The following is a 26520-nucleotide window of genomic DNA, read 5'->3' as shown; positions in this document are numbered from 1 at the left end:
ACTCGGGGGTGCAATCTAGATCATCCGTGATCCTCTCCGTAACCTCTATCCAATATTCAGCCCCAGTAACCACTCTGAAGAGCTCAACTTCATTGGACTGGAGTCGTTCTGTAACCGACCCTCGGCCCTTAGCATAGCCAAAGACAATGCGTCGTTCTCAGCCATGCAATCTTGAGACCCAGTCTCAGTCGTAGGTGAAACTGGCATCTTACTAGTATCCAAGTTAGGCAAATTGCCAGAAGATAAGGACCCAGCTCGAGCCCCTCTACGGCCTCTACCATGACCTCTAGTGCCCTATCTGCGGATACCTCGTGTGCTCATATATAATCAAATTATCTATATTTAAAATTTTATGAATCAGTTATAGTTCAATATTTATTAACAGATATTTTATATAGAACATTATTGGTAATTTAGAGTTTGTTTTCTTATATCGCAGTTTCACTACAGTTTTTAGTATACACTAACTAAAGGATTTTTAGTACAGTATACTACCTATAGTAGTTTTAGAACATACTATCAATAACAATTTTAGTTTAAAATAATTCATAGTTTAGAATACTTACAGGATCGGCGCCGGAGACTCGGTGTACCACTTACTTAGTAAAACATTTCAAATCATTTTATAATCAATTCTTTAAAACCAAATTTTAAAACCCATAATCCATAATTGAGTTTTACAACCTAGATCTGATACCACTAAATGTAACACCCCAAACCCGGCCTAGATGTTATGACCAAATCAGGCAATGTCACATGGAATGGAATTTTGAAAACTAATTTATTACGATAAAATCATGTTCATTTATTACTCTTGTTGATTTCAAAAATCACTTACTCATCTAGTCGATTGTTTTAAAACATAATTCGTTGTGGAAGCTTTAGCAATAATTTATTTTAGGTAAAATAGTTCATTTTATGGAAAACCTTGGTTATTAGATAAATCTGTATTTTGTTAAGTTTGAAGTTGTAAGCCCGTAAAAGTAGTTAAAATTTCTGAAGTTAAAACGAAATAGTCTATAAAGTCCAACTACATAAAAATACCCCATAATCAATAAAACCATAAACGAGAGTAAAGCAGTTTAAATATGTGTGGCCACCGTCGAGTCCTCCACTACACCGATCCGTCAAGTCTGAGGATTACCTGTATAGTTAAAACAAAAGGGGTAAGTTTACGTAAACTCAGTGTGTAATCCCCACAGAAAACATAAATACAGTCAATCACAATCAGATAGTCAAATGTAGTCTGGGCTTAAGCCCATTTCAATCTCAGTAGCAATTCAGCTTTAGCCCATTTCAGTTCAGTATCAGATATGCATAAGGGCTTTAGCCCACCACAGTAATGTTAATGCTAACAGTATCAGTGAACAAAGTCCTACCCAACCAGCCTCTACATGCCATCTTCGTCCAACCCTATACTCCATGTAGGGATTAAATCAACCCACCCATCCCTACACTCCAGGAAGTACCAAATGCGGCACAAAACAGTAGTCTGCAGCTGAGTTGCCAGTATATTAGGCTTAAGAGTATTTCAATACACTTCCTCCAAATAAAATCAACCTAACCCCATGCAATGCAGCGTATAATGGAATATCATGCTATCACAAATCTATCAGATACACATACATTTCTGTATACATGCTTATATATGTATAACATGCTCAATACACATTTCACATAGTCAATTTCACATAGATAAGGGACTTTATTCCTCAAAATACCAAAATTTGCCCAAGTAATAGCTTGAACTTGGAACCTCACACACACACCCATAACACTTAACCACTAAGCAGATACACAATTGTGTCAATTAATCGCAAAAGTAGAAACATAAAATTTGGTGCGTTACAAAACACTTGGCCTGAGTAATCTCTTTAGATTTTGTGCTCCTAAAGGCTTATAGAATGTTGTGCTTAATGATCATTATATTCATATGATTTGAACGATCCCACATCTCAAAATCCCTTTTCACATCAGGGGTGCTTTACGCAGTGAGAGGTGCAGTGTAACACTCGAAAACCCAACGCATAATTTTTGATCAGATTCTAGAGGTCACATTGGCCACCAAAATGGCCCAGAACAAAATGACGTTCAAATTACTAAATTCCTTTTCGAAAAGCATTTTTATTTCGAGTTTAACTAAATTCAATACAAACTTAATTTTTGTTTTGCAAATTGTGATTTAATTGCCATTAAAATTAAAATAAACCAATTTGTTGTTTCCTTATTAGGTTTACAATTTCCTCAAAATTAGTATGACAACGGAAAAATTAGTTGTTCACGTCATAACAGAAAACCATAAGTTATTCCTTAAGAAAAACCAAGTGATTATTGAAGAAGTTAGCAAACCAATTAGCTAAAACCATACATGGAATTTAAAATTTTTTGTTCAAAGCCAAAAACTCAAAACTTAACGAAAGTTCCAAAAGAAAAACTCATGCCACAGTTTATATAAACTTAATTTCAAATCCAAATAAAAACCATTAGTTATATATTATGAAACTTATTCAAAACCAAACCAAAGTGAGAAAAATCCTGAGACCTCCGACTTGCTAGATCCACAGTCTAACCTTGCGAAATACCTGAAAATGAGAAACTAAGAGAGTGAGCTGCGAAAGCTCAGTGTGAGTCTAAAATAATCACAATTAAATAGTAATGGAATAACACCTTGATTGCAAGTTAACTAACCAAACAAACTTACATTATCGAAACCCAAAACATAATAGATATGCATAATGAAATCAGATGAGGAATGATACAAAATCCCACCCAGCCAACTACTACACACAATCTCTACAATCCCACATACAGACCAATAAGGGTATACTAGAACCTTTCCAACCTCTACACACTACATTGGGTTATGGTGGACCTATCCTTCTAATTTACACCACAAGGAGGTCATTTCCTCGATATTATTAAGCAGTCAAGCTGCTAACATTATTTTGGTTTAACTGCCCAACAGTATCAAAGCAATTTAACTGCTACAACAAACTTCCTTCTCTTCGAAAACAAATCCCAATCCTAAATGCAAATGCAAATGCAAACCATATAAAAAATGCACAAGGATTCACAGAATAGACTTACCCATTTTTAGTTTCCATATTAAATAACTATATATGTCAATCAGTCTAATTTAACTGTAACAGAATCAAACTTACTTGTATATAGTTTTCAAATTACTGAGCAATTGCAAACAACTACCATATATCGCATCCAAACATTTTCCATTTATCACCTCATATAAACACTTAAGCAAACGCTAAAATTTAATCTTATAAGCATACATACATAAATCAATTCAAGCAGTAATGGTGTTCCAAACATGTCTACAAAGGCTTAAACATGCAAAAATTCAACCAGGGACTAAAACGAATCAATTTGAAAAAACTGTGCCAATACTGCAAAAACAAAGCCACACGACCGTATGTGTAATGTCCCCAAAATATGAATTGTTATTTGTTAAAATCTATCACAAGTAAGTGTCTACTTTAGTGGTTAAGTGCTCTAAATGTGTTGAGATCGAGCGTTCGAATCCCTGTGTGAGCGGATGGGTATTATTATTTTTAATTATGTTTGGGCTGCCTGGGTGATTGTGTTTGAATTGGATTAAAATTTTGGATAAGTGGGTGGGTTATCAGATGGGTGGTTGCTTAGGATGTGGGGGTTAGGTTTTTTTTTTTTTTTAAATTTGAAAGATTATCCTCTATTTTTTTAAAAAAAATAATTCTATTTTGTTTTTCCCAAAATTTGCTACCCTTGTTCCCATGTTCTTTTTTTTTTTGGTTGGCTTCTCACTTGTGTTTTTTTCTTCTTTCTTCTTTCCCTTTATTCTTTTGCTCCAAACCAAATCCAAGTGCCATCAATTCCTTTCAATCGTCACTATTGTTGCGCTCCTAATCTATTTTTGGTTTTCAATTTCTAGTTGTGGTTTGATTCGGTAAGTAATTAAAGTAAGTGTAGTTTTATTTTATTTTTATAGTTGTGGAATAATTTGGGGGTTTTTATTATTCTTGTAGTGAAAAGTTTTATTGATGGTGTTGTTCGTCTTAATGCTCGATTAGGGGAGAACCTTGAATTGGGCGGTGCTTTTCCAATGTTTTATTACTGTTAGTTGTTGTTTTTGAGGGTAAGTTATTAGGTTTGTTGCTATTAAGGTTAATTCTTTGAGTTGAGGCTTAAGTGTTGTTGTTGGTGTACATTTTGGCATTTGGGTTTTAGTGGTTACTAGTTAATTAATTCGTTGGAATGGTTATTAAAGGTACGAGAGTGTTTGTCTTTAGATTCGCATAAAAATCGACTAGGTGTGCAATGAGAATCCTGAAAAATAGCAAACGGAGAAAGTTAAAATTGGGCACTGTTGACGACACACAGCCATGTGCCAAGCTGTGTGGTAGGCCATGTGTGATACACGGCCGTGTGATAGACTTGTGGACCAAATGTGCGTGTGTGGGCCGTGTGGGCCCAAAATTTAGAATTTTTCCTTAGGGTCGTAAACATCGTCCCAATCGACTGTAGGCCTTCCGTGGGGTCGGTATGTGATTAAATATACTATAAAATATAAAATTTGATCATTTGTTATTATGAATTTTGATATCAGCAAGTGTATCTGAGATGTCATATGATAATTCAAACTGAGTGTGATATTAAATACGTACATGATTTGCATCTAAAATGTTATGCATGATTTTTGTTCTGTCTATATCTCATTCTGGGGTGGTACATTATGTGGAGGAAATGTTTATGTGAGAGGCGATTTCTCGCCCATTATACTAGCAGCACTGCTGCCAATATTCTGAAAAGTGTCATATCGACACTATTTGGTGTGTAGGGCTAGATGGGTCTTTAAGACCCTATATGGTGTGTAGAGATGGTCGGAGATGATGTGTAGCGGATGGGGGTAGGATTGTAAATTTTCATATGATTCTAATTCTGTATGACACATACATTTGTATCTCCTTTACTATGTGGTAAATTTGAAGTTAAATATGTGATTCTGTTTTCTTTCAAGTTACACACTGAGTTATGAAAACTCATTTTCTATTTGTCTGTTACTTTCAAGTAAACCTTAGACGTGAGAGGGTTGGTGCGACAGGAGCTCGTTTATATCCATATTTTCGTAAACTAAATTTATTTAAATTTGACTTATTCAAATTTTTGGTTTGAGAGTTTTGTAAATTTTGGACTCTCTGGACATTTGGGACTATTTTTGGTTTTGGATTTTATTTTTGATTCTCGCATGATATTGATAAAACGTTTAATAAAAAATGTATGTTTTCCTGCAAACAATCGATTTTAAGAAAACAAATCTAGATTTCCAAAACACAATGGTTTAAGAATTTTCACTGCAAAGTAATTAATTTTTTTTGGAAATGTAATTGAACATGGATTCAACTGAAAAACTACTAAGAATAATTTCTACTGAATTGGAGTTTTCTTTAGTAATGAAATTTGTGCTAATTTTCAACGTTTTTTGGAAAGCTAAATTGTCAACCATTTTATGTAATCACTTTAGATATGACAATAGCATCTAGGCCAGGTTTGGAGTGTTACATTTAGTGGTATCAGAGCTAGGTTGTAAAACTCGAGCTCTGAAATTTTGGGTTCAGAATTGTATTTGAAAAAAATAATATTTTTCTGAGTAAAATTTATTTTTAAATGAATATGAAAAGTAAGTTTGTGGAATATCAAGTCTTCGGCGCTGATCCTATCAGTACTTTTGATTTAGAAATACTTTAGTTTAGAAAACTTTGAAATGATTAAATTCTTAATAATATAGTTTGAGATTGAAACATTTTTGAGATTCTTGAAATTTCTTTTGATAATTATTTGAAGCATAAAATATTTGCAAACAAATACTGAAACTGATACATAAAACTTTTTAATGTGGATAATCTATAAATACGATGAGTACTCGTGAATCACGTAGACGCAGCACCCGTGGGCACCGTTGGTGTCGTAGAGGGGCTCGAGCTGAGTCGTCCTCGATGGGTAGTTTCCTAATCTGGATACGAGTGAGACATCGACTACACCTACTGCTGAGGCTAGATCTCAAAATCACTCGGCTGTAGATGATGCATTGTCCCAAGCCATGCTTAGAGTTTTGGAGAGAATCGCTAGGCCTCATTCTAGTTCTGGGAGTCATCGGCTGGTAATTCAATGACTACGATCTAACGACACTAAGTTGTTTAGGGGCGTCACTAAAGTTGCCCCGACTGTGGCTGAATATTGGTTAGAGGCCACCGAGAGGATCATGAATAACATCGACCGCACCTCTGAGCAAAAATTGAAGGGTACAGTATCTCTTCTTCGTGATGAGGCGTATCAGTGGTAGTTAACAGTTGAGGAGGGTACTCAGTTGGATCAGGTTACTTGGGATCAGTTTAAGAGAACCTTCCAGAGTAAATATGTGGGGGCGAGTTATATGGATACTTATAGATGCGAGTTTATGAACCTTACCTAGGGGGACAGGACTGTGGCCGAATATGAGGCTGAATTTTTGAGACTGAGTCGTTATGCTCATGAGATGGTGTCAACTGAGTATGAGAAGTGTATTCACTTCGAAGAAGGGTTAAGGGAGAATCTGAGGGTTCTGATAGCTCCACAAAGGGAGCGGGAATTTACCGTATTGGCGGACAAGGTGAAGATCGTTGAGGAGGTTAAGTGCGTTGAGAGCGAAAATAAAGAGTGTGAGAGAGGTAAGAATAAGAGGGATTCAGAACCCTCTAGTTCTACTCAGAGGCCTAAGAAACGAGCTAGATTTGATGGGCTATCAAGGATTGGGGTTCCAGTTGCTCCTATTGTAACTCAGCCGTGTAGGGACTGTAGTAGATGCCAATGTTGAAGGAGGTTGGGAGCGTGTCTGCGTTGTAGGTTGATGGAGCACCATATCAAAGATTGCCCACAACATTCTGATCAGATACAAGCTTCAGCTTCAGGATACGTTTAGCCACAACAAGTAGTTTAGCAGCTGCTTTGGGGCTATAGTCCAGCCAATGGTGGTAATGGTATGGGTCGAGGGTAGAGAGCACCGAGCAGAGGTGCTAATCAGACTGGGGCGAGGCAGCTTGCGTTGGTTTGTGCTACTAGACGTCGTGAGGAAAGAGAAATCACTATTGTTATTTCTAATTGGGGCACACGCTCGTGTGGCTGAGAGACACTCCCGTGTGATTGAGATACATAGCTATGTAGGAAAACCATGTAACTCTCTAACCCCGTATGTTGAAATTTCATAATTTAAGAGAAGGGGAGACACAGCCGTGTGGCTGAATAACATGCCCGTCTGACAGAGGCATACGATCGTGTGACTAGAAGACACAACCATGCGCGATCAACAAATATTTCCCTACAGGGGTTACATAACTTTGTGGCCAGTCTGTATGACACACACCTGGCCGTGTGACTTATAAATTTACCTAATCTCTAAGTGGCACACTGCCATCTAAACCGCTCGTGTGTGGCACACACCCGTGTGGTTTGTAAACCACACCAAAATCTGCTGCGATTCACAAATTTTGACACCAAAATGATCCCTAAATTATATAAGTTTAAGAAACAGACCTTAAAGCACAATTCCAAACACCAAAGATCAACAAGTTCGCTTCCAATTCACCAATCTGTAAGCTCAATTTAACCAACATACTAACCTATAAGTATTGAACCATATTGGTACAAAAGAATCGAATAAAATTAATCTTAAAACTAAAAAAGCAATACTTACAGTACACCCGATTCAATTCTATGTCGAGCAAATACACAGAAGACAATCAACTCTAAAGAATTGGCAAATAAGGAAGCTTTAATGCAATGGGAGTGTGAGAGGAGTTTTAGGGATTTATTTTATTATATATATTTTCAAATTCCAAAATAAAAATAAATAAGATAAAATTTATCAAAAACTTTCAGATTTTTCTAAATATGTATTTTAAAGAACTGAAACCCAAAGTAAAATAAAATAATTCCCATCTAACGCACATGAGGACTTGAACCCAAGACCTAAGGAAAAATTGACGCTAACTATTGAACCACTAAGCTCAATCTACTCCTAAAATGCAAACAAAAACATAAGAGTTTATAAGAAACCACTGACTCACATGTAAACATTAATTCTTCTGACCCCAATTTCGGGATGTTACATGCAGGTTGTTCTTTCCTTAGTTCAAGTTCTATGTCCATACAACCAAACACTATAAGTAAGTGTGTTTTCCATTCCTTAAAATTAGTCTTATTAAGCATGAGTATAGTATTTATATTAGCAGATATTGTAGTAACAGAAGATGAACTAGCTGAATATAGAACAATAAAAACAAACTCACATCAATATTCATAAGTAAACAATAAATTCAAGATAATGGTAATCCCATCTCAAGATACCAAATACAACATTAATATCAAGTCTTTAAACAGAAATATTATGGAACGCCCTGAATAATGTATCTCTGTTTCTGTAAATATTTAACATAAATGTGTATCTGCTTCAATAGTTGAGTGTTCTGGGTGTGTGAATAAGATCTTGGGTTCAAGTCTCCCATCTACCAAAACTTTACCCCTGGTGAGTGGGCTTAAAGTAAATTGTCTGTTAATCTATATCAGAATGAGCCAGCTAGTTCGAGTGGTAAGGAAGTTGGTATGTTGGAGGTCCTAAGTTCGAATCCCTGCGTTAACAAGGGTATTATACTTTTGTTCAGTTGTCTAAGAGAGTTTTGATTGAGCTGGAAGTCTGAGGAAGTTATGTGTTAGTGGAGGGAAATTTAGGAATATGTTATCATATCCGTTTTATTTTTATTTTTATTCCCAAAAATCTTTTCATTTGTTTTCTTTTGGACGTTTCTTTTCTCCTTTCTTGGCAAAATTTCAGCTTCTTCTTCTTCCTCAATGCTGCTCGTCACTCTTAGTTTCCACTGTATTTTTTTGTATAGTGTGGTTCCTTGCTCGGTTAAGGAGAAGGCGGTGAGCAGAGAGTTTCACTTCTTGGGCTTGAATGGGGTTGCAGTGGTTCTCATCGTTGGTTTTGAAAGGCTCGAGACTGGTTTTGCATCAAATTGATACCAGGTGTGTTCCTAAAAATGAAAAAATGAGTTTCGGCAAAAGCCAAAAAACTACACTGTCGATGCCACACGGGCGTATGGTCACCTGTGTGGATGGGTATGTGCGAGACATGATCGTGTGATCGATAAAGGCTTGGCCATGTGTAGGACACGACCGTGTAGTGGCTTGAATGTGGCCGTGTGGGCCACACGGGCTAGGCCAAGTTGGGCGTGTGGGCTAAACGGGCATGTGGATTTTGGGCCAGGACGTGTGGGCCACACGGGTAAGGCCAATTTGGGCATGTGGGCCCACACTGGCAAATCACACTGGCATGTGGGCTCATTTTTCTGAAATTCTCCCTATGGTAGCACGGGTCGCTCTGATCGACTGTGGGCCTACTGTAGAGTCGGGGCTAAGTAAACCCTAATTTGTATGCTATGATATTCTGATAGACTGATCTGAGTAGGATATTGAATGTATGCCTGACTGTATTGCTATTCATATATCTAATATCTATATATATGCATGTTGCGCATGTTAAATCTGTTATATCTGTATCTAATTTTTGCATTTGTTATTAGGGGTGAGATTTGTATATGAGGAGGAAGTATTCTGTTCGGCGTTGATCGCCTATATTTTGGTAGCTTGACTGCATATAATCTGATATGTGTCCTAATAGTACAATGTAGTGTGTAGGGATGGGTGGGTGTTTTAAACCCCATATGGTGTGATTGGATGTTTGGAAATGGTGTGTTGAGGATGAGGGTAGGATTTATGTATATCTGTTTCTGTAATCTAAATCTGGATCTGAATCTGAATTTGAGATTGTATCTGTTACTAACTGTGTTTATAATTGTGTACGTTTACATGTTTAATTCTGTTGGGTTACACACTTAGTTTACGTAAACTCACATCTGTTTGTCTGTTCTATCAAGTAATCTATAGACTTTGGCAGATCGGTGCGACGGAGACTCAACGCTGACCACTCAACTGTAAACTGTTTAAAGTTATCAATTTCTGTTTTTTATATTAAATTTTGATTTTTTTGAGAGTTTGTATTTTCTGGGACTCTTAGGTCTGTGTGGATTTTTTTTAACTATTGGTTTTGGTTTGTTTACTCAATAAATTGTATGCTTCCACAAAATGTTTTTCTTTAAAAATGACGGTTTACGCAACAAAAGGTATGCTTCCACAAAACATTTTTCTTTAAAAATGACGGTTTACGCAACAAAGGTTTTTCTAAAAACACAACTGCATTTTCAAATTATAACAGTTTAAAGGCTTCCACTGTAATAAGTTTTTGGCAAATGAACTAACCAGTTGGTGTTTTTCAGAAAATTATATATGTACGCGAAATATGAAATGTAAATGGTTTACTAAGTCAACACCGTTTTTAAAACCTATTCCTTGTGACAACACTAAATCCGACCTTAACGTCTAGGCCAGGTTTGGGGCGTTACCTTTAGTGGTATCAGAGTCAGGTTACAAAACTCGAGCTGTGAAATTTTAGGTTCCAAAATTGTGTTACACAAGAATCAGTTTTCAAATATTGCTGGATAATTTGGGAAAATGTGTGGTACATCGAGTCTCCGGCACCGATCTTGTAAGTATTTCTGAATTTTGATAGAAAACTCTGAAAACACTGTAGTTAGTACTTTCTGAAACTGTACTAAGTATTTTGAGACTGAAACCTTTGGAAACAATTCTGAACTTCTGATAATTTATGTATAAAACATCTGCTAATAAATACTAGAACTGATGCATAAAATTTTATCATGTAGATTAAAACTTAAAATTTATGATGATCACTCATGGAACTCGCGGATGTGGTATTCGTGGCCGTGAAAAAGGTTGTAGGGGGCTCAGGCTAAGTCTTCCTCTCCGGGTAGTGTACCGCACTTAGATACAAGTGTGACTCCAGTTTCGCCTGCTACTGAGACTAGATCTCAAAGTTTTTCGGCTGGGGACAACGTACTGTCCCAAGCCATGCTAAGGATTTTGGAGAAGGTCGCTGGACCCCATTTTGGAGCTGGGGGCCGAGGGTCGGTAACTGAATAAGTCTGGTACAATGGTGCTGAGCTCTTTACGGGTGTCACTAGAGTCACCCCTACTATGGTCAAGTATTGATTGGAGGCCATAGAGAGGATTATAAATTATTTGGACTGTACTCCCGAGCAAAAATTTAAGGGTGTAGTCTCTTTGCTTCGCGACAAGGCATTTTAGTGGTGGTTGACGGTTGAGGAGGGTACTCAGTCTGATCGTCTGAACTGGGATTTCTTTAAGACTACCTTTTAGAGTAAATATATGGGGGCGAGCTATATGGATGCTCGTAGGTGTGAGTTCATGAATCTCACACAATGTGATAGATTTGTGGCTGAGTATGAGGCTGAGTTTCTAAGGCTGAGCCATTACGCTTGAGGCATGGTGGCATCTAAGTATGAGAGGTGTGTCCGGTTTGAGGATGGCTTGAGGGATAACTTGAGGGTATTGATTGCTCTACAGAGGGAACGAGAGTTCGCGGTTTAAGTTGAGAAGGTGAAGATCGCCGAGAATGTTAAGCGCATGGAGTGCCAGAATAGGGACTGAGAGAGGGGTAAGAATAAAAGGGATTTAGAGCTCTCTAGTTCTGTTTAGAGGACTAAGAAAAATGTCAGACCTATTGGGTCGGTTAGAGTGGGGGCTTGTGTTGCTCCTATTGGGATTCAGCTGTGTGGAGATTGTGCTAGACACCATTCAAGCTAGTGCTGGAGGAGGATTGGGGCTTGTTTGAGGTGTGGATCCTTAGAGCGTATAGAGAGTGTCTATAGCGGGCTGATTAGATGCAAGCTTTGGGACCGGGTTCTGTGCAGCCTTAGAGTGTAGTTTAGTAGCCACCTAGGGGCCGTGGATCGGTTAGGGGTAGTAATGGTACGGGCCTAGGGCAGAGAGCATCGGGCAGAGGTGCTGGTTAGACTGAGGCGACCCAGTCTGTGTTGGTTTATACTACTCGATACCGAGAGGACAGAGGTGCTCTAGATGTTATACGTTCTTAATTTTTGATGTACCTTATGCTGCCTTGATAGACATAAGGTCAACACATTCCTTTGTAGCTAGTTCTGTTTCTGAAAACCTGGGGATCTCTATTGAGAGCACTTCTAGTGAGGTTACTACATTGACTCTGTTGTGCAGTCTGTTCGGGTTAGTAAACTCTATAGGGATGTTTCGTTAGTGGTGCAAGGGGCTATTTTTTTGGAAAATCTGATGAAGCTTCCATTTTGGGAGTTTGATTTAATTCTGGGTATAGACTAGTTGGTTGAGCACAGAGTCAATTTGGACTGCGCATCTAAGAGGGTCGTTCTGAGGACCAAAGATGATATAGAGGTGGTTGTGATCGATGAGCATCGAGATTATTTGTCTAATGTGACCTCCGCTCTTTTGACTGAGAAACTGGTTCGGAAAGGATGTGAGGCATTTTTGGCTTACGTCAGTGTTTCTGCTTCTGGGGACTCTTCTATCGGGGTTATCAAAACTGTGAGGAATTTTTCGGATGTCTTTCCTGAGGAGTTACCGGGTTTACCTTCAAATAGAGAAGTTGAGTTTGGGATTGAGCTTCTACCAGGTACAACTCCAGTGTCTATCGCTCCCTACCGAATGGAACCAAAGGAGCTTTTAAAGCTTAAGGCTCAACTTCAAGAACTTCAACGGTGACCACTCAACTGTAATCTGTTTAAATTTATCAATTTCTAGTTTTTATATTAAATTTTGGTTTTTTTAAGAGTTTGTATTTTCTGGGACTCTCTAGTCTGTATGGATTTTTTTAACTGTTGGTTTTGGTTTGTTTACTCGATAAATTGCATGCTTCCACAAAACGTTTTTCTTTAAAAATGGCAGTTTATGCAACAAAGGTTTTTCTAAAAACACAACTGCATTTTCAAATTATAACGGTTTAAAGGCTTCCGCTGTAATAAGTTTTTGGCAAATGAACTAACCAATTGGTGTTTTTAGAAAATTATAAATGTACGCAAAATATGAAATGTTAATGGTTTACTAAGTCAACATAGTTTTCAAAACCCATTCCTTGTGACATCACCAGATTCAGCCATAACGTCTAGGCTGGGTTTAGGGCGTTACATATTAATAGTAATTGATACTCTTGTTGTAGCAATCAAATATTGACAATAAATTATGTCAAACAATTAATTAATCTTTGGACTAACTTATTATTCACATAAAATACATTATAATTGTCACACATTTATCACCACAGATATTGGTGAAATTCTGCCAAATATTAACTTACCTTTGGGTCAATTAATAAACGCATGAATACAAAAACAATTATCATCTTAATATTTTAAATAAACTAATCTACGCAAAAGAGGTCACTTTGGCGACATTTTATTTCAACTAATCTATTTAAAATATTAGACATCCTTAATTAAAATTTTAAAGCCAAAATCTAAATTTATTTGTTTCATAATAATTATATCTTAATTTCATCTTTCAATTAAATTAAAATATAATTGTACATATATGATTGAAACATATTTATCAATTAAACATGCATCTCATACATTGAATCAATCAAAACATGCATATATTATATATTTATATATAATGAAATATATATATGAATTAAGCACCCATCTTATACATTGAATCAATCATTATACTTTTTTTTAAATTATCGTATAGAAATTGAAACACGGAAACCAATTTCAACCTAAAATTCTTGAATTCAACTTGGTCATTCGAAGCAATTATTCTGGTGAGAAATCAACTACTATTTGAAGCAATAAATGACTTATTGGTCGATTAATAGCAACAAAATATAAACGACTTATTAGTCGATAAAGAACAGCAAAATCAATTATTTATCATAAATCTCAATTAGGTGAAATATCAAAATCCTAAAATTTTAATATGAATTCAAGATAATCAAGAGCTAAAAAATACTTTAATATAGACTTTCAAAGATCAACATATATATCCAAAATATAAAGCCCATAAAATTTAATGAATCAATCATTCAAAGAAAGAATCTTAATCAATTCCTAATGATTCGACATAACTTGGCTCTGATACCACTTATTAGAATCGTAAATAAAGATATGATATAAAACTTAATGAATTATAAATTAGGATCTATCATGTCAAATCATCAAGAGCAAAATGATAACAGAACTAGATGCGGAAGCATACTTGAATCCATGGGTTCTTTGACATTTTTTGGATCTTGGGGATTTGATCTTCCAAATTAGTACACAAGAAATTTTGAGAAGGTGGCTCTATCTTTTCTAAAGATGAGATATTAGAAAAGTTACCTTGTTGTGTAATTTGGAGACCATAATCCTAATATATAACTTTATCACATTAGCCCTAATTTTAATCACCCATCATCAATTAGAATTTAGTTACTAGAGTATCTATAGATATTTGACCCATACTTTATTTAGTAATTAAGTCCCAATAAATTTTAACCAAATTAGATCACTTTTAATTTGGGCTAACCTATTATGATATTAAATAATAACATGTAATTAGCCTTATTATTTATGTGATGTCTATATTTTCCAACAATAAATTTTTAGTCATTTCTTATACATTATGTTTTTAATGAATTCATCCTCATATTTTTTATTAATTTTTTTCTTGAAAATCCAATAGGTTTTGTATTTTCATTCATTCAATAAAAATTGAAATAAATATGAAGTTTTAATCACTTTAAAATAATAAAAATAAATAAATGTTATAAAATAATAATCCAATGAGGATTTTGTTTCATTTCTCTTCTTTTCTATCATTCTTACAAGTAGTATACTCCTATATATATAGGAAGATTAGACTCTTCATTTTCTAATATATAAATAGGAAATGGGTTACAAAAAGATGAAAGGTAAAGAGTTAATGAAGATGAAAGGTGAAAGGTTAACGAAGATAAAAGGTTGAACATCCACTTAATATCATTCATAGCACTCCCCATTGGATGTTCATTGTATAAAGGATATGTCTCATTAAAAACCTTACTAGGAAAAACATTATGAGACAAAAACCTAGTGAAGAAAAAAAAAGTACATAATCCTTTAATACACAATTTATCACAACCTTAAAAGAAAAAAAATATATTGCGAATTTACTCCCCCTCAAGTAAGCATCACTTAAGATCATTGAAACGACACAATCCAATACTGGAAATTAACTTCTCAAGTTTAGTAGTAGGGAGTGCCTAATTGAATTCTCGATTATTATTTGCATTGGGTGAGGGGTGTTATAACAGTGGATATTTTGCTTGTAACATCCCAAAAATTGGGTGTTAGTAGAATCGAGTTTATGAATCGAGAGAGAGTGGTCATGCCTTAATTTTTAAGATTATCTATTAATTTTTAGGAAATAAATGATGGTTAAGTTTTAGTGAAATGTGCCTTGAAACCCAAGTTCAAATCCCTTCTCTCTCACCATTTTTATTATTTTGCAAATTTTACCTTAAACTCTAGTATATGACATGCCTTGTTTTTTTTTTATGACATGGTTAAAAGAAATATGAGAAAGTATGGAAATTAAATGAGGTCCTAAGTTCAAATCCTTTCCCTTGTGAAATAATTAGATTTTACAAAATCCCTTTTTTTTTTATATATGTGCCATCCATACCTTTAAACCCCAAGTATAAAAACAACTTGTCATTGTATTTTTTAGCCTTTAATTCAATTTTTCCCTACCCTATCCGTTCACCCTCTTCCTCTCCTCTTTTCTCTTCAATTTTCTTTCTTTCTTACATTGTTGTCGTCGCTTACACCTCTCATTTTACCATCTATTTCTGTAACACCCCTAACCCGTATCCGCTGCCAGAACAGGGTTTCGGAGCATTACTACCATTTACAGATCACTAAAAAAAAATTTAAATACTTACCGATTCAATGCATCATATAAATAAATATATTACCATTCAATCAATAGTTTGACAGTTGTATAAGCATCAAACAGCAACATTGTTAGTATACTTGCACATATCTCATATAAATTCAACACTGATATACCTATTTTCTCGACATATCGCACTTGAGTTTAATAATAGTCTCAATTACATAATTTCCTTGTATCAACATATCAAAGATAATCATATATGTACATGTCATGAAACATATCATGCTCTTACCGCTTTCTTCATAAGCATATATCATTCATTTCATTATATCAATATTTCATGCTCCATCATTTCCATATATTTTATGTATATTTATTAGGTAATAGTTTATATCAAACTTAACATAAATTATATTTCATGTACTTATACTTATTTCGTTTATCTATCTTCATAATTATTTCACATAACCATTAGTCATCGATACATATTACACGAATATCAATTGTTCAACAGATGCTAGGCGTCTCCCATCCACGGTCTTATTTATCTTTGACATGATGCCATAGTGTCTTTCAACTATGGTCTTACTCATTTTCTATCATGTTGCCATGGTATCTTTCAACCATGGTCTTGTTCATTTCATATCACGTTGCCATGGTATCTTTCAACCATGGTCTACACATTTCATATCAGTTGCCATGGTATCTTTCAACCATGGTCTTACACATTTTATATCGAGTTGCCATGGTATCTTTCAACCATGGTCTTACACTCGAGTTGCCATGGTATCTTTCAACCATGGTCTTACACATTTCATATCGAGAGCACACTCCATGAACCTCATCCTTACAATGGGATTACCGGTCGAGCTAAATCCTCGCAATATAAACTCATAGAGTATTGTCGGGATTACCGGTCGAGCTAAATCCCGCAGCGACAATTACTCTAATGAGCTTGGATCCGAATTACGGTCCGAGCTAAATTGAGACCCTAATTCGGATTACCCGTCCGGGCTAAATCCATTTTACACATATTCTTGGAGGGCTATATCAGATAGGATCACCCGTCGGGCTAGATCCTTTTTACCGTCAATTCCTTTTCGAGATCCATCGAATTTTCCTTTCATTCAACCGGATTTCTTCCCATTTTATCAAATATATCAATGTTTTATAAATTTTCATACAATGAACATTCAAATCATATTCACATCAATAACATACAATCTCAAGCATTTGAATATAATTCAAGTTACGAACTTACCTCATTGATTGCTCGTGTTTATTATTTCATTATTCGATATATTTTCTTTTCCATGATCAAGTCTCATATTTGTGTCGTCCGGATCTTTATAAATAAATTTGATCATCATTTTCATTCATTTCATATTCTAATACATTTAATTAATGCTCTAGGCAAAATTACCATTTTGCCCCTAAACTTTAATTAATGACGATTTCATCCTTAGGGACGGAAAGTAAAATTCTTGCAATTTAATCCTTATTTCCAACTATTATTCTCATATATATTGATAACAGTCCATGAATTCTATAAAATATCAAAATTTTCCATAATTTCAACACTTTTCAATTTAATCCCTAAAACATGTTTTCCCGATCTTGAACTAAATTGATAATTTCGTTAAATTTTTGTAATTTAAATAATAAAATAATCTATTTCATGCAATTTAGTCATTTCGACATTTTTACAAAATTGCCCATAAAATTTTACTTTTATTCAATTTAGTCCCCGAGCCTAAAACATGCAAATTAGCCATGCTAGATGAATATTCATACATATTTTCCTCGTCCTCCTCTCCATTCCACATCCTTAATTTATATAACATACAATAAGTAACATTATCAATAATTTCACTATTTACTTATATGTACATTCAAAACTGTCCATTTGCGTCATAGTCACTAAATTATTTATATATTAAGTTACAGAACTCGAAATTAAGATCCGTTAATTTTTCCTGAAACTAGACTCACATGTATTCTTATCATAAAATTTTCAGAATTTTGGTTTAGCCAATTAGTACAGTTTATTCATTAAAGTCACCCTGTTCTGCTGTTTGACAGTTCTGACCCTTCTTCACTAAAAATTAGTTATCTCCTTTTACAGAATTAAAATGATGTTCTAGTTTGTTTCTAATAAAACTAGACTCATTCAGGATTCTATAAATATAAATTTAAGCCTCTAATTATTTTTCTTCATTTTTTTTATTATTTTTCAAAGTCTGAACAGGGGAACCCGAATTCATTCTGACCTTGTCTCACAAAATTCATTATATATCAAAATTTACAAATTCATTGCTTACACTGTTTCTTCTATGAGAAACTAGACTCATTAAAATTTAATTCCATATTTTTTTCATCTTCTAATTCAATTTATAAAATTTATGGTGATTTTTCAAAGTTAGACTACTGCTGCTGTCCATAACTGTTTTAGTGCAAGATATTAATTACCATGTTATAACACCCTTATTTTCTTTTTCTACACCATTTCTCATCACTTTCTCTTATTTTCTCTTCACTAACATATCAAGAACATAGGACCTTATGTAATAAAACTCTACTATAACATTATTTCCATGATTTATCAACAATAACAAACTTAAAAACATATTGAAATCTTGATGTACTTACCTTATTCTCTTGATACCAATCTTTAACTTGATTTTCTCTCCTCCAGCTTCTATTTCTTGAATCCAACTTGATATTCTAACTCCCCATGTTCTCCTTAACATTTTCTCTCTTGGTAGCTATGGAAATTCATTTGATTTTGGGTGAAAATGGTGAATTTTTGGTAAAGGACCAAATTGTAAAGAAAGTAAAACTTTCTTTCTTCCTCTCTTTCTCTCACGTTAGTTTGCATGGAAAGGAAAGATGATGAAAATTCTTCATCTTTCTTTCCTTATATACTAAATAAATAATAATAAAATAATATTAAATATCTCATAAAATATTAATAAAATAATATTTATCTAATTAATTAATTTAAAATATCATTAACATAATCATTACATTCTAGAATTCTCTCTCTTACTAATTGACCATTTTGCCCTTCATGATCTTTTAGAATTCCATCCTTGAGTCATCATTTAATTTGGTAAAATTGCAATTTAGTCCCTCATAGTTCTTCACTTATTCAATTTGGTCCTAATTCATCCATTTTCCTTAGTTTCTAGATCATTCTACCCTTAAAATATTTACACTATTGGTCCTTCAACTTTTCATATTTACACTTTAACCCTTTAAGTCTTGAGTATTTACTCTTAGGCAACAAAACTTTTCTAACTTTTACAATTTAGTCCTTTCCGAATCAAGATATCATAATTTACTTCCCAATGTTGCCATAACTCAAAACTTCCCTTTTTTATCACTTTATTTCCTTATTTTATTATATCAAGGATAATATATTACTGTAAAGATTTTCAGGGTATTACAATTTCTTTTTCTTTTTGCATCAAGATTGTGAACCATCTCCTTTAATCTATTGCTTCCATTCCCCAAATTTGAAATCTTAAGCCCCAAGATTGATCCTGAACATTGCCAAGAAAGTGTCATAGCCGTTTCTCTCAACTAGCTTGGGTAAGATCTCTTTTCTCTTAAATTTCTTGATTAATTTTGTCAATTAAAAATAAAATTACAGATATTTAATTTGGGGTATTTTAAATGATTTAAAAGGTATTTTTTTTCATATTTTAATTAGATCTTAAACCATTTTAAAATTAAGCCCAATTTTGGCCACCATGGGCGGTGGTGCATGCGCTTATGTGCAAGAAAGGGGCTGTTTTGTTTCTGGGGTCTTGCCCATATTTTTCTAGTACTAAATTGTGTTCTTGAATCCTTCTAATCAGTATTTAATCACATGTTAAGTAGGAAGAGACGTTCTTGATCAATTAGCCAATCGGATCCCATAAATCGTGAAGCGTAAATGCAATTAGGAAGAACTAGTTTGTTATTTTGACATAGTTGTTGGGTAAAGGTTACGAATTGATTAAATGAAGGAATTTAATCATTAATTATCTAATAATTTTCTAGTATATTATTGAATTAGGTGCTGACCCAAAATCCCCAAATAATCTGTAAAGGCGAAGAATGATTGTACGTACTGTTCGCATCGATACAGTGTAAGGAATCTAGCTAGTTTTGATTCATAAAATAGTTATAATTTCAACGATTGGTTTGAAATCATAAGTGAGTGTTTTGGGGATGGTTTAGTGGTAAATTTATTGAATTTATACTGAATTTTGGTTTAGGTTCGTTTAAGGAATTATTAAGGAAAATTGGAAGATTCGCTAATGTGTTGCGAGAAAGTGAAAAATAAGGTGTGGGTCCTAAACTCATAAAATTGTTTGAAAATGTTAAATATCATCTTATATTTGATAAATTAGCTTTTTGATTGGATTGGCTTAATAGCCAAATTATTGATTTTGTGAGTGGCGAACCATGTATGTTTCGAGCCTTAAAAGATTGACATGTTGGTAAAATTGTTGGTTTGATTGTATGAATGTTTGATTGGGTTTGTAATTGCAGATTTGAGTTATGAGATATGAGAATGTTTGACTGAATGATACAATGTGTTGAGATATTAAGCTTATGTATGACTTAAATGCATGATATATTTGTTATATTGTGTACTGAAAAAGGTGTTATTTATGCACAATGAAAATCTGTAAAGTATGTGAAATTGAATGATATTGATTGATACCAGCACAATGGTAATTTGAAAGATTGGAACACTGTTTCAATTTACTGAAAGTATGTGATTATTGAAGACATGCTGAGCACGTCAAATGAATGTGAAAAGTATTGAGATATGATTACGTATGAGATTGTGTGACATATTGCATAGGCATTGGGTTGGGATTTTGTGGTTGATGGAGGAGTTCCGTGGAGTACCGATGGCATATTAAGTCCGCATTATTTGTAGTCAATGCACTGCACATGGAGTAGAAGGGGAATGGTGATTTATCACATTTTTACTGGAAAAATTTTCTGCATATTGTTATCGGTGGTTTTAACCCAGCTTAAGCTCATAATGTTTTGGAGTTCAGATGACAGGTTCTACGAAACTCATGCTGTGTAGCGGATGGTATGGGTAGGAACCTTTTTGCATTGTATGATGTGCACGACATATTCGAATGTTATTGATTTATGCTATGTATTGTATTTTGTTGTATTGAATGGTATCGAAATTAATGATTGTTACTCGAATGAATGATGTCCCATGCTCATACACCGTTTGACATTAATTTGATAATGGTTATGAAATGAAATGAAATTCCTATGATGTTTATGTTTTCTTCTATTAAAGCTAATATGTTCCACTCTATTCGATATTTTTGTTTGCTTAAATAATTGTTTCACTCACACTGAGCTTTTCATAAGCTCACCCCAATAGTGTTTAACGTTTTAGGTAAGCCTCAAAATTAGTATTGGACTCGGCATTCGGAGAACCACCTTGGACCTCGAACTATTCTTAATAAGTATTATTAAGTCTTTATTGGTTTTGGCTTGTAATTATTAATTATTTCTAGTCTGTGGCTTGGTAACTTTTCTTTTGGGCATTTTTGCAGGCATGGATTACTCAAGCATAATAATCGGATAATGCATGATATCGAGCTTAAGTAAAATTTGATATTGTTCCCTAGTTTCTGCTGCATTGCAAAGGAACCGTTTTTGAAAAACAAATTGATAAGGCAACTAAGTTTCCAAAATGGTTTGAAAAATGGTTTTTCCGCTTCATTATTTTAACATCGAGTTTTTTTTTCAAGAAGAGTGATAAGCAAATAGTTTTTCTAAAACAACATTATCAACAATAAAATGAATCCTAAGCATACACGACCTAATGAATGAATGCTTCTAAGCTAACTCAAAGTCCAACTATTGTTTTCTCTAAAATGAGTTAATTTAAAGTCTTCAAAAGTAACGTAAGTTAGCTTAGCCATTTCGGTGGCTAATGTAGCCTTCTCAATCTAGCCATAACATTTAGGCCAGGTTTGGGAGGTTACATTGCTCCCTCTTATTTGAACATCATTTTATAGCTCAATATTGAGTCATTCAATATTATTTATCAATAATAAATCATCAACATATACAACAATTTTTTTATGCGTATCAGTATAGAAATAAAATTCAATTACATTCTTGTGCTTTAGATGTCACCAAAAGCTTTATAAAACATGATATATTGTATCATTCACTATTACCAAAATAATGAGTGCATTGAGCACAAAAAGAAATGGTACTTCAAGACCATCGTTCTATAACAATATTGTTTGACCATTTGTATTCCTTTTAATATCTCCAATCTACATGAAAAATTAGTCGATTAATTTTGATTATATAAACATTATTGGATACTCAATAGAAATTCTTTATAATATTATTGTGTAACAATTTTTCTTTATTGAACACTTGATCTTCATGTTGAGACAAATTTTCATTTTAGATGTACTTTCATTATAAAATTTATCTATTGAATAAGTATTTCTCTTGGAAATTCATCAGAACTCTAATTATTTTCTAATGAAACTCGAGTTTTATGCTTTAAGAATCAATATTATAAAATCATTTATATCAGTTGAATACAAATTCACCAAAACCAAGTGTCTTGTGGATGTTCTTATTACAAGTCAATTTTATATATTATGACTTGTATTTTTTTTCGCTATTATGCTAACATGTACTCCCCTTTGCTTTACACCTTCTGAGTGTTTGGACTTATTGTCTGAGATGCATTTTGTAAGTTATAATAGAAGCGTTTATTTATTTTAATGACTTATTCTCATCTCAATACTTTCAAATATATTTTCATTCAAGATCTCTACTTTTTCATAATATTGAAGTATTCTATGTATATTATCATTGTCAACAACAATTTCCTTTTGTCAACTCCATCATATTTAAACCTAAAATAATTTATTGGGATATCCCATTATATAATTTCAGGTACTTGAACCTCTTCTGGGGTTTTACCAAAAGTTATGACATGGATCTCTTCATGAGTACCCGCCTCTTTTAGCATATGACCATTTTCATTTCTTTCTCCTTTCTTTCAAGAAATTTTCATTTTATGGAATTGACTAGTTTATCATGTTTCTAGCATGCCCAAGACTTATTTTTATCACATTGTCCTTCTGGGACATATAATTATTTGGAGCATTTTAGCTAAGCATTTTAGTTGGTATATGTATCAAATAGTATATGCAATCTCTAAATATCATCACTAAACATGTTTGACAAATAATTTTATCATTCAAACTTTATACACATAATATTAGTGAAGATCACATAAAAATGATGACATAATTATCTAACCAAATTGTCTCTCCTTAATACTAAGAAAATTTGTAACACGACAATACTTTTTCAAAATTATAAATATATCTCCCTTCAACTTTTTCACATCTAATGAAAATTCTAAATTTTATCAACTTCATACTTGATGATCCATCTTAATGCGTTATGGTGAAACATAAAATAGATATTACACATCCAAATATTCTTAGATGAAATCTATTAGTTTATAAATGAAAGTCAATTCTCACGAGACAAAATATTTCTTACAGGTTGGCCTTGATGCAAATAAAATTTCATGCATATTGTAAAGTTATTCTTATATTAATGGTTAAGCAATTAAACGGAGGCATAGTTTTGCTAACCAATAAGTATAACATATATAGGCAAAGACAACTTAATATTATCCCAGCTAAAACTACGGAAATCAAGCTTGGGATATAGTGCACCAACGTTGTTAGCACAAATTGCATACTATAAAGATTGTGCACAATCAAATTATTTTAAGAAATAATATCACACTTTGGGTTGCACACATATCATCCAAAAATGCAATCGACTTCTAACTTTAGCTGGTGTTAGTTCAATATGTTGCCAAAATAACTAGTATAGATGACAATCATTAAAATACAACTTCTAATTCTTCAATAAGATCATATAAATTTTAATCAAATTGTTTTGCCTCATCATTGACTAGAGATGGTCTAATTGGTCATACCAACACTGTAACACCCCTTACCCGTGTCCTATGCCGGCACAGGGTACGAGGCATTACCAGACGTAAACACAAACAATCATGTAAAAATCGAGCTATAAAAATTTCGTTCTATTTAAAAACTTTCATACATATGCTTAATGTCCCTTATATAGGCCTACGGGGCCCAAAACATACATTTAGGGCGGTTCGGGACCAAATCATAAACATATGAAACTTTAGTAGTACTTAGAAAATTTTCACATTTTGGAGAGTCACACGCCCGTGTGGGTTGGCCGAGTGGGTTTCACATATGGCTTGGACACGTCTGTGTCTTTAGCCTGTATAACTCCCTATTTATGATGTCAGCAAACATTTAGAGTCACACGGCCAAGTTACACACTTGCGTGCTAAGGCCGTGTCCCCCATACGATTGAGACACACAGTCGTATCTCTGCCCGTGTGGTCAACACTTAGGCTATTTTCCAAGCCTTTATGTTACCCTTAATTCTTCACATCTTTATGCACACTAATGACACATATCATGACATCATTTTAATAATTTAGCATCTCATATTAAGACACATTCATAGCATTAACGCCAACCATATATATGACTAACAAGCATAATAACATCACAACATTAGAACATAACATAGATAGATAGGTTCACAAACCATATCAATATGAACCACACCTCATGGCCATATACAACTATCTCAATATAGGCCAATACATTTGGCTAATCATATTAACACATATCATAAAAATAAGTCCCTATATATGCCATTCACTTAAAAATGTTTAACATATATCAATATTACAAAGGTGATGGAATGATAGTGTAATGCTGCCTTCGACGATATCCAACCTCGAGCTAACCTGACAACACTAAAGAAAAGGAAAGGAAGGGAGTAAGCTTTATAGCTTAGTAAGACAATATGAAAATAATAAGCAATTTATCTATTTGCTTCTCAAGGTAATCCAACCATAGTTGCAGTTTTACTTATATTCAGGTTAAGTTGTTTTCTCGAGTCACAGTCATTACATTATTTATGTCTGGAGCTACAAAACTCCAAATTAAGATCCGCTAATTTTCCCTCAAACTAGACTCAAATATCTTCTTACCATAAAATTTTCATAATTTTTGGTCTAGTCAATAAGTACTGTTTATTCTTTAAAGACGCCCCTTTTTTGTTGTCTGACAGTTCCGACCCCTCTGCATTAAAATTTAATCATCTCCTCATACAGGATTCAAATTATGTTCCCATTTGTTTCTTTTGAAAATAGACTCATTATTCTAAGAATATAAACTATAACCCATAATTATTTTTTTAAAATTTTTAATTATTTTACAAAATCGGAACAGGGGATTTCAAAATCATTCTAACTCTGTCTCACACAAATCCGAATATCTCATAATATGAAATTCTTTTGTTTACACCGTTACCTATATAAGAAACTGGACTTGATAAGCTTTAATTCCATATTTTATTCAATCTCTAACTCACTTTCCACTATTTTTGATGTAATTTCAAAGTCGAACTATTGCTGCTGTCCAAAACAGTTTAATGTAAAATAATGGTAACTAAACTTATAACACCTTTACAATCCATTTCAACCATCATGGTAAAAATACATATTTGTACATCATAAGCATAGAACCATAATCATAAGGTCATCACAATTTTATTCTCATAGGCATAACTTACTTATTTGTATCCTTACCAAAGATGCATTGTTTCATGATAGTTATAGCATTTGAGCTTCGAGTACATACCTGTACAAATTCTCGACATAGTAATGCATATTCACGACTTTAATACTCTCTTGAATTACTCGTAAGGTTTCCCGTTGAACACTTGGAATTTTAATGGATACACAGAAAAGTCTCATACCAACGCCATATCTCAAGTATGGTCTTACATGGGATCTCGCACCTAAGTGCCTCATATGTAGCCAACGCTACCTCATATCACATATCACGTATTGCTCGTTCTCGAGCTAATCACGGGCCTACTTAAACAAGCTGACAGGTACCCGCAACACATGCCGAGCTACCTAGCCACTGGTAGGACGTACAAGACTAGCACCTGGATTCACATAAACACATATCACACTTTCACATGAGCTCATAATCACATAGTTCCTAGTGACATGTCACATTATATCCTAATCTATTCCTAAGGTTCAAACGAGATTTCCTTACTTATCATATCACTATCGAGCTTGCTCAAAGGGTAGCTAGTATAGCTCATAAAACTCATCATAGAATAAGCTTTCATTTCATATCATCTTATCATAATTTATACAATTTAATAAAATCACCATGTTCAATCAACTTTCCAATATTTGCATATTCAATCATTCATAACTTATAATGGATATTTGGATTATCAAATATTACACGATACATGCCAGTATCACATACATAACATCATAAACATATAATTCAACACAATCAAATTAACATACCAAAGTAGTTTTCAATCACAAACAATAATAACATTTTCGTAGGAACTTACTTGTCGAATCCTCGTCAGGTACGTCCGTATAACCAATCGTACAATTTATGTAATAATAAATAAACTTTACAATTCAAACATAAATTTTGCATTATTATCATCAGACGATCTTACCTCGAGTCCAAA

This window comes from Gossypium arboreum, chromosome 7 (assembly GCF_025698485.1).
Source record: "Gossypium arboreum isolate Shixiya-1 chromosome 7, ASM2569848v2, whole genome shotgun sequence".
NCBI lineage: Eukaryota > Viridiplantae > Streptophyta > Magnoliopsida > Malvales > Malvaceae > Gossypium > Gossypium arboreum.
Note: the sequence above shows the minus strand (reverse complement) of the source record.